Raw genomic sequence first — 10,315 nt, 5'->3', positions numbered from 1 at the left:
GTGCATGAAAAAAGTAAGGATTCAAACTGCATTTCTGAGTATATTTTTATTAAAATTGTGACGAATCAGGACCAGATGAAAAAAATGCCGTTGGAAAAAGCCTGTAGCTCCCTGCTCCACCCAATTTTGATGCATCCACTTATAGACACAGAGATCCATGAACGTCTTTGTTTTCCTCATCAGAGCTGAAATCTGGCTCAAAACTGTACAGCTGGATTGCTCCAATAGGGTTCGCCACTTTGTTGCACCACTTATGCTAGGATGAGCGTTTGAGGGGCTGTGAGCTAGCAGGAGAGAGTGTAAACAAGGAGATCATGGGAAATGAGGGAGGCTTACACCACATCAACAGTCCCGGACAGAACTCAGTGGTAAATTTCTGACCAACTACAGCCGCAGGAACTATGTCCTAGAAAATGACACAGGTTTTTGGATTTTGCCTAAAAAAGGCATCATTGTAATTAAAAGACTACTGGGAACATTTATAAAAAAGATCAAAAGATGATTGAACTCCCCTTAAGTAAAGGGCACTTCTTCTTGTGAGTAAGTCCCAGTTTAAAATTTGTAGCTGCTCATCCACATGTTGATGGTGTACTTGGATCTGGAGCAATTACTCAAATGCAGCTTTGTAAAAAATATTTGTCATCGCTTCAAATCCAACTAAAGTGTTGACGGACAACACACCAGCAAAGGTAAAGCGTGACTGTGAGACAAAGAAAGAGAGGACGGTGGGGGTGGTGGGGTAGCAAGTTGAAACCTAAGCTCTCTGAACCCTGTTTTCCCTGCCTTGGGGCATTCTGTGGCTGGTAAAAATATGTGCTGTATATTTGAAGTGTTAGATCACGTGACAAAGGCAGGGTTTGTGAATCAAAGTACACAATGATTTCAAGAGGAACGAGAGAAAGAGAGAAGGAGGGTGTAAGTCAGTGAGAGGGAGGCGGAATGCAACAGGCTGAGCTCTGTAGTCGCTCCGAGACGGACTTCTGATTCCCAAATGCAACGCGCAGTCTTCTTCTCAGCTCTTCCCTCCCCTTTGCTGATTTCTCCTCTCTAAGCACTGCTGTGTTTTCTCTGTTACATTCCGTCTCTGGTAAGTTTGCTTTTCAGACCAAATTTTCTCGTAACTTTTTTTCTTTTTGTGAGACAAGAAGATAGTCAGAGGACATGTCAGAGCATGAGTGAGATGTGCTACTCTTATCCCACTCCCTCTTTTGTGTGCGTGGAGAAGGGGGGAAAGAGCGAGCGGAGAGATTGAATTTCCTGAGGACAGCTTTAATTGGGAACAGAAGTTTTTAGAGGGTTTGAAAGAAAAGAGCGACACAATAGAGGCAGCTTTTAGGTAGAAGACTGAAGATGAACACCGGTGCCTGTCCTCATTTGTTTGTCGCACAGATATGAGCTCACCTCTGGGTTTGTTCTTGCCCTCACAAACTCCCGACCACACTTCTTAATAGACTGGAACCAAGAAAAGGGTAAAGTAGTTTGAAACTATGTTTTTAATGTTTTCTAGTCCAGCTGCGAATGAACCGTCTTCTGCAGCCCAAAGGCTTTTGGCCGGCAGACAGCCTGTCAGGGTTGATTGAAAGCTACATCAGCATCACAAATGGCTAAGAGGATCTGGTCTATTTGAGTTTGTTCACACTCGGCCATCCCCCTGACAGCTCCCATCCACACCGTTTCAAAAACTGGATGGACCTTGACAGACATCACACAGGAATCCTCTGTGGGTCTGATCACTGCTGCTTTATAGGGGATAATGAAGTGCTTGACCCGGTGGAATAAAATGAGTAATGTCTCAAATGGAAATGTTAAATCCTTATTTGTGTGGCGTGATCTATGTAAAAAACACACCGTTTAAATGGTGTTCGCTGTTAAAATGTGCATACCGAGAACTTCCTATCATCGGTTGGGAGACATCTGTATGTGCCAACTAACACTTCTTTAATGACTGCTCACACCATGCCATTCTGTGCTATGCGTGGCAGTGCGAGGCATCTGTAGGCTATTCTAGCAAACTCCTAACAAATCTGTTGGAGATTAATTTTCCTTAATGTCTGCAGGAATGTTCATTGGTAATGTAATAATAGACAAGTCCACAAATAGAGCATAAACACGTAGGTGTGAACGGCGCAAAGTAGATTTTAAATTTAGGTCCGTCTTTTCCGGCATGCCTTTGCTCATTTATTTTGTTCCTCTGCAGAGTTTTGAGTGAACGCAACATTTCAAATCTATCATTTAAAATGCATCTGTTGTTGGTTAAATTTTGCCCCCCCCCATGGTTTCATCATGCACATAATAAACCAATGGAAAATATTGTGTGTACTTGCACAGTCATGTGTTAGGGTGTGTTGGGTATAACTTCTTTAACTTCATTGCAATCTCATCTTTGTTCTCTTCACTTTTGAAAAATGACAGCCCCTCAGGGTGAGAAGGCTGTCTGGCTCTTCTCCTTCTCTCTATCTTCCTTTTTTTCTCTCAGTTCCAGGGACTTCTTCATCCATTTTTTTTTTGCCTTACAAAAAAAATTGAAAAATTGCTCATCCTCTTTGGTGTTTTGAACATCTGAGTTTCATTTTGCATGTTTGCTACTCCAGTTCCTATTAAAATGGAAACTTCCAAGACAAAGATCATGCAAGCAATTTTTGAAAGTGAGCACACAAAGTTTTCTTGTTGTCCAGAATTACATATTGTCTGCAGAGTTATTTAAAGGGATTTGGTTAGAGCCTTTCACTGCTCTGTGGTTTGGTCTGACGTTCCCCATTGGCTTCAGAGATTTGAAAGTCACTTGTGACATTTATTCTTGCTTTCCTCGTTGTTTTTCCAAATTCAAGGCTGCAGTGTGTCCCGGTATCTAAAAAGCATCTCAGTGTTTTTATCATTGCCCAGAGGCCGCTCCTTAGTACAGGCTACAAATCCTTAAAACACAGTTTTAATCCTCCATGTGGACAGACAACAGGAACAGGATTGAGCATGTGGGTGTCGAGGGGTCACTTTGGACTTTACCTCTAAATGAAAAACTGCCTACTTATGCTTAAATAAAGCCTGACCCATGGATGGGCTGCTGAGCATGGAGCAACAAGGTCTGACCTTAGGAGACCCTCTACAGCCCAGAGGTTAACTTCTGCATAATGACAACATTGTGTGCCACATGTAACTTTATTAACACCATTACTGTCAGCCTGTCTGCACCAGAATTTTCTCACTATGTTTCCTTGTTTGACAGATAGATTATACTTTATTCGTAATACTTCAAAGTCCCACTCCGATCATTGTGTGATCTTTTCTAAAAGGGTTCCCAGTGGTCTATTAATTATGATTATGCAGTTTTTAGCTAAAGTAAAAAAATAAATGGGGAGTTTTCTAGTTCATAGTTTCTGCAGAGTAGCTCTAGTTCACTACTACTGCAGTTCTCTCTGAGTTGTGGGCGAGACCATTGGTGCAGAAGAACCCTGCCCGTCCCAATTGCTGAGAGCTCTCTGTTTAACCCTTGTGCTATCTTAGATGGCCCCACCCTTTCTTTGACGTGTTATTCCTACCATGACAAAGGTGGATAAAGGTGGAAAGATTTCATGTAATCCATGGACACCAGTGAAGATCACAAATCATTGAAGAACAAATGTTCAACACACTGTCTAGGGGGTCTAGATGACCCAACTCCCAACGTTAAAGTGCCTAGGATAGCACAAGGGTTACATGCCTTCCTGTTAGCTTACAGCCCTTCACAACCCTTGCCTAACTGTGCAACAAAAATGGCGAGCAATATCGGATCTATCCAGCTGTACAGATTTTAGCAAGATGCCAGCTCAGACGAAGGAAATGAAGACGTACACGATCTAGTCGCCTACAAGTGTATGCATCAGAATAGAGCGGAGCAGAGAGCTTCTGTCCCGCCCAACGTATTTTATACGTCACGAATACGCTCTTTTTTGAATAGTATTTTTTCATCTGTTCCTGATTCACAATAATTTGAATAAAGAAACACTCCAAAATGCACCTTTGAGCTTAATTTTTTTATATACCGTATTTTCCGGACTATAAGTCGCACTTTTTTTCATAGTTTGGCAAGGGGTGCGACTTATTCTCCGCAGCGACTTATATTAGAAATAAATTGAAATAAATACATTGTTAACCCTCCTGTTATGTTAATTTGTGAGGAACAGAGATGATGTTTCTGGGTCAATTTGATGTTTGAGGTATGTTAAGTGTTAAGAGGATGTTAAGTGACTCAGAGAATCAGCAAACTTTTTTTTACAGTAAGATCTTGAAGGCTAACAACATAATATTCTATTTTCCAATGATTTCATAAATTCAGAAATGCAATAAAAGTGAAAACTGTTTCTACAAATACAGGCTGAAAACAGAGTATTAGTTGGCCAATGATGCTTCATGAAAGGAATAAATAAATAAGTTTGAGAAAAAATTACTGTGAAATTATTAGATAAACAGTCTGCTATGATTGTGTCATATAAGGTTGTGAAAGTTAAAATGCGACTTATAGTCCAGTGCGACTTATCTGTGTTTTTTTCTACTTTATAATGCATTTTTGGGCTGGTGCGACTTATACTCCGGTGCGACTTATAGTCCGGAAAATACGGTACTGTATGTCCTCCATCATCCAAGACAAAAAAATGCCACAAGAACATGTTAAAAACACCAAAAAAACGATCTTCATTTGAGTGGGTCTCCAAAGACAAGTGGTGCTCATTTTAAAGAAAATTTCCCTGTTAATCTTGGTCTAACGAAGCTGGCTGGTTGATTAATTTATTTCAAGAAATTAAAATATTTAAAACGAGAAAGAAAGCATAATTTAAAATATGTATAGATATATAAAATCTATTCAAGATATTATTAAATTAATTAATTAATTAAGATGAAATTAAGCAACATGACACTTTCTTCTTGACAGTAAAATTGCACCAAATGATAAACAGACACATAGAATACACATAAATCATAGTGAATCCATTAAATACATTGATTATCAAATAGAGTTTGATTGATTCCTTTAAAGGGTCTATATAATGCTATTCTTAAGCCTTTCAGAGTTAACTGTATACACATATATGATTATATAACCTTTGGCACAGTATGAACACATTTTTTATGAAATATGAGTTATTTTTCAAGTTCATTTTCCTACCTGGAAGTAAGACGACTTGATCTCTGAGGCTCCGCCTTTCACTCCTTGTGGGTGCCGCCCATTTCGTGACGTCAACAGAGAGCAGGGTTTTAGAGGAATGCTCAGAGATACATGAATATAGCATATTACCGCTTTGGGATTGTTGTTTTTTGAGGAATTAACATTATAATACACTTAAAAGCTTAAAAACGTTAATTTTGCATGATATAAGCCTTTTTAGAGCAGTGGGAGGAAGCAAATTAATGTAATTCCTCCCCAAAGCTCAGCCTAATCACCAATGTAGATGAAATATCAAATTTCAGGTAATGAGTTTTTGTAACGATGTCTGTGTTCCTTTTATTATTTGGTCCAGTTATCCATCTCAGTTACAGACATAATCTTTGTCCTCTTCAAAGCTCCTTTAAGCCTCTAACAGCCAAGCAAGAGCACTTACATCCTGGCAACAGTAAATCATTTCAATAGAATGACTGTCTGGCAAACTTAAACTTAATTCTTGGTAATAATACTCTGAAAATAGCTGTCAAATGTTGTTTTGAAGCTTAATTTATACATGTCCGTGTGCATTCTTGACTAAGCTAACAATATAATTGCACCCATGAACTGAAAATATGTGTTCAGGAGCGCCAGAAACACTTAGTGGTTGTATGAAGGCTGTCAGATGCTGATGCTTTATGGCCAAGACATATCTGTTCTTCAGAAAGACATTTTTACATGTCAGAATGACATGAAATACAGTACTTTGCTGGAAAATCTAATTATGTTATTTACGTGTGATGGTCTCTCTTTTTTTTTAATCATTGGTAATTGTGTTTGCGTTTTAGTATGCTTATTTCCTCTTTAGGTTTTTCAGCGGAGATCATCTTTGGCTGCTTTCTCTCAAAAATAAGTCAGATCTGGTTTTGGTTTTTGCTTCACAGATCCGTTTTCGTGCCAAAGTCTGGGAGGTTTTCTTTCAGACTTTTAACTTGGTCTGTACTCATTATTTCTTTGCTGTTCTGCTTTTGTAGATTTGCTCTACTTCATAATGAGTAAAACCACACACAGTCTTTTTCATCACAGAATACAGCGGCACAATAGCCATTGGATACAACTTTGTTATATGAGTCAAAACAAGCTGAGTCTGCAACAGACTGGCGAACTGTCCAGGGTGTCCCCTGCCTTTGGCCACAAGTGGCCGGGAAAGGCTCCGGCAGCCCCGTGACCACGAAAGGGATAAAACGGCAGAAGATGAATAAATGAATGAATGAATGAAACAAGCTGAGAACATAAAGTGCTGTTTGTTTGATCTTGCTCTTTCAATGGTGCTACACAAAAGAGAGAATGGCAGATAAGCAAACCTTTTGCTGACAAAAGAACTACACAAGATCATCAAATGCACACATGCTAAAGGAGAGTTTTGTTTTCCAGCTTACATCATCCTGGATAGAAAGACAGTTACAACAATTTGATAAAACAACATATGATCCGGAAGACCAATAAAAATATCAGTTTACTCTCCATTCCTGACTCAGCATGTTCTGCTTCATGACGGCTGTGACTTACTTCAGGTGTCATAAAGCACAGCTTAACCTGGAAGGGCTTTTATTTTGACAAGATCAAAGCTGAGAGGCAAATGTGAGCTGCAAACTATCCGCTCACCATCTAACGGTGGGTTCATCCTCTGTGGCAAGAGAGAACTTTGTTTGTTTGTTCTCTCAGTTTATCAAAAAAAAGATTATTCTGACCAACTTCACGAGAAATTAAAGCAGAACAATTTCATAAGAAAAAAAAAGGCTTGTAAGAAAAAATCCAGTAATGATGCAATAACACTGTGACAGCATTGCAGCAATAATGGCTGTTTTACTTACCGTAATTTCTGCACTATAAAGCACACTAAAAAGGCTTATTATTTTGTGTTATTGTGAAAATGCTATCGTGCAGCGGTGTCGGACTGTGTTTTTCATGTTACAATGCTGGGATTTGGCGTAGTCAAAGTACCGTTTGTCTTAGCCGTATGAGTCTGTTCTTTACATCTTACAAACAAGTTTGGGAGTTACAGACAGCTATAGTGACTTCTTCAATGCGACTAACATGTAGTGTGTTACAACACGTTATAGAGGTACTGTGAATGCAGTTGATAATGTCTGACTGATGGACTTATTGCTGACTCTTTTGTCTTGCCTAATGTGTCTTATTGTTCGGTGCCCTATGTATGACATAAATTATTAAATTGACCATTCATTGACAGTGCGCCCTGTAGTGCAGAAAATATGGCAACTGAAAACAAACTGCGTTAAAAAGTTTGAAGCGGAGGAAGAAGCGTTGATGAAATACAGAAAAGAGAAAACCGCTGATGTATGTTAGATCTAGTGTTAACATTGGACAGGCAGGGAGGGGCTTCTTCTTTTTTTTCTTGTGCCACTGTTTACTAGCGCATGTCCATTCGCTTTTTTCATTCTAAAATATGAAAGACTCAGTATCATATCATTCCGCACAAACCGCAAAAATTAATTTCTCCTCCATTAACAATTTTCAAATAGTTGGCATTTACGTGAATTAAAATGGAAACCATCCATACATCACCACCAAATTTGAGTCTCTGATTGGTTAAAGTTCCACCTGGTTTAACCACCATGTGTTCATTGGCTGCGCGTTTTATACGAAAACGCGTGTTAAAACAAATTTGCCCAAAAACGGTTGTAAAAACTTGCACAGTTACATGTGAATGTGAGAGTTTTTAGCACAGACGCCCAAAAGGCGCGTATACGCTTGCTTAAGTAGACTTTTCGTGGGAAGAGGTCACTTGAACTTACTACTTCCACATTCACACTACCCTCATGTAGTGTCTGCCCTGGAAACAGTATGCAGCATCACTTTTGACTCAATATTCCAACCAGGAAATGTATTGGCTCCATATAGAAACTGTGTTTCTTTGCAGAGAAGTCTTGCACTGAATCATTTTTGAGGAACACTTGACTGGGTTGAATTCAAGAGCTGCTGTCGCCGTGCAGTAGTAGATAATCCAAAATGGCAGTCAGTCATGCTGGCTGAACTCCACCCTCATTTTAGTCTAGCTTGAAATGCAAAAATATGTTGGATTGTGTGTTACATACAAGTTGAAAGAAATCTATGTGAAAAGACAATAAAGACAGTTAAACATACTTATTTTGTTGTCCTGATCCATTGCAAAACCAAATTTCTGTTGTTGCAGGGCACAAACCTGTTCTAAAATCCATGCCTCCAGACTGTAAATACCTGAGAAAGCAGGGCTGACCAGCACATAACAGAAAATATAACTAATCCTCTGAGCAATGATCAAAAACACTGTGAAACTATGCAGCTTTACTAACCTGCAGCCAAAAAGACAGAAGCTTCAGCACTGTATTATATCCACATATGGTCTTCTCTGTTTTTTCACACAGACAATTAAACCGTTGATTTGATATGTAACAAATGTTTTCAACTAAATTTCTTAGCAAAACACAAAGCATTCTTATGCTATGATTGAAAGCATGCTGGTTAAATGATGCTGATAGAAATATCTTTGCTGTACAAAGGCTTACGTACAGGCAGCTTAAATACAGAACAGACGCACAGTGCAGTGCAAAATAATGGGAGCCATTTACAAATCATCATTTTATGGAGAAGCTCATCACTGCATGAATGATGCTGAGGTTGGGGCATTCTGACAGAGGGTGGGTTCAACATTTCTCTGCTGCTTCAGAAGAGCATAAAAAAGTCACATTGCGGCAAACCTGCAGTACTTTATGCACCAATTATCTTGATTACTGCATTTTATTTATTATCCCATGTTTAATTTAAATAAGGTAAACAATCATTTTACATTGAGGTTAAGTGATAAATTCTTGCAGGTGAGTTTTAAATCACTTTACTTGATGATTGCCACATTTTTCTTTGCCTCTGTTTTATTATATACTGACCTGTTGTTCAGGAGATTTAATGAGAATCAGTTGAGCTTCTGTGGTCCAGCTTAGATTTTGAATCACTTCATCTCAATTGTTGTTTGTGTACAAACTGACTCTAAGTGACACATTGCTCCTCTATTATATTCCATATCTCAACCCCTAGAGTAGACTTATTGTACTGTAAAGCCGAGGATTAAATTTAATTCTCTTGTAATTTATTTCCCAGAAAACTGCTGAACCACACTACCCACAGCATCACACCAGCAGTTTTTTATAAGAAGAAAATAAAGTAAAAGAGGGGAGAAGGAAAAAAAATGGGCAGGTCCAGGTTTTAAACAAAGCCATTTAATATGGCCACAACCGTCCCGTTTTAAAATGTTTTCATTGCATACACTTCAGAAACAGAAAAAAGAGTTTGCCTTAGACGGACTGATTGAGCAATGACTCTAACAGTCAAAATCGAATAAACAATGTCTGGATACTTTTGGATGAGGTTTTGATGGAAACTCAGCTAGTTTTAGATTTTCATCCAAGGTGAATGTTTAGAGATGGTGTCAGAAAATGGCAGCAGGGATCATGACTCTGACATGGTAATGGCAGCAAAACATTGAGCTAGTTTACGCGTTATGTCGTTTCTGGGCAATTATTACGTAAAAATTACACAATTGTGCAGGATTTTTGTGAGATGCATACGCAAATATGTGGCTTTCCACAACCATTCTACGTATGTCTATCGCACGTAAAGAATACAACTTTTTCCCCTTTACTGGTATATTCACGTATGACCAATTTTTACCCATGCATTATGCGCAAAATGTATGTAGTGACTTCCTCCCAGGCAATGCGATGATGCAAACTTATATAATCCCACCCATGCTTTGATTTATTGTTATTATTATCATTATTATTTACTTATTATTTTTCAATTTTATTTGCCTATTAATTAGATCACAAAGATTGTCATGGAAAATGTATTTTTAAATTTAATGCAAATAAGCCCAGTTATAATTTCCAGGTGCCACCATTTTCCTTAATTATCTGATTCAATGTGTAAAAATGTGTATAAATTGTTAAAATAGCTTGTAATCTCAATGAGTTGAGGCTTTCTCAACTCTCCCACACTTCTCGTCTGAGTTTTGTTCATCTTAGTTGTAAAAGTTTTTCAAAACAGACTTTTTTTTGTCTTTTCAGGGGGATTTGTGCACTAGTGTGTAGTTTCACGACCACAGACTAGAGCCAACGTGAGTTGGAAAAACCATAATTTCAATTACAT

General features: G+C 38.5%; 1 protein-coding gene across 1 annotated transcript in view; it reads left to right on the top strand.

Annotated features, from left to right (window-relative positions):
• The first annotated feature begins 908 nt into the window (after nucleotides 1-908).
• Nucleotides 909-10,315, top strand: part of LOC100125516 (retinoic acid receptor gamma-A) — a 33,096-nt gene continuing 23,689 nt past the window's right edge. The window contains exon 1 of the mRNA XM_004069128.4: nucleotides 909-1,087. The gene's annotated coding sequence lies outside the window, so the exon portion shown is untranslated. The remainder of the gene's footprint in view (nucleotides 1,088-10,315) is intronic.

This window comes from Oryzias latipes, chromosome 5 (genome assembly GCF_002234675.1).
Source record: "Oryzias latipes chromosome 5, ASM223467v1".
NCBI lineage: Eukaryota > Metazoa > Chordata > Actinopteri > Beloniformes > Adrianichthyidae > Oryzias > Oryzias latipes.
The sequence above is the reverse complement of the archived record's forward strand: the minus strand, read 5'-3'. Positions and strand labels throughout refer to the sequence as shown.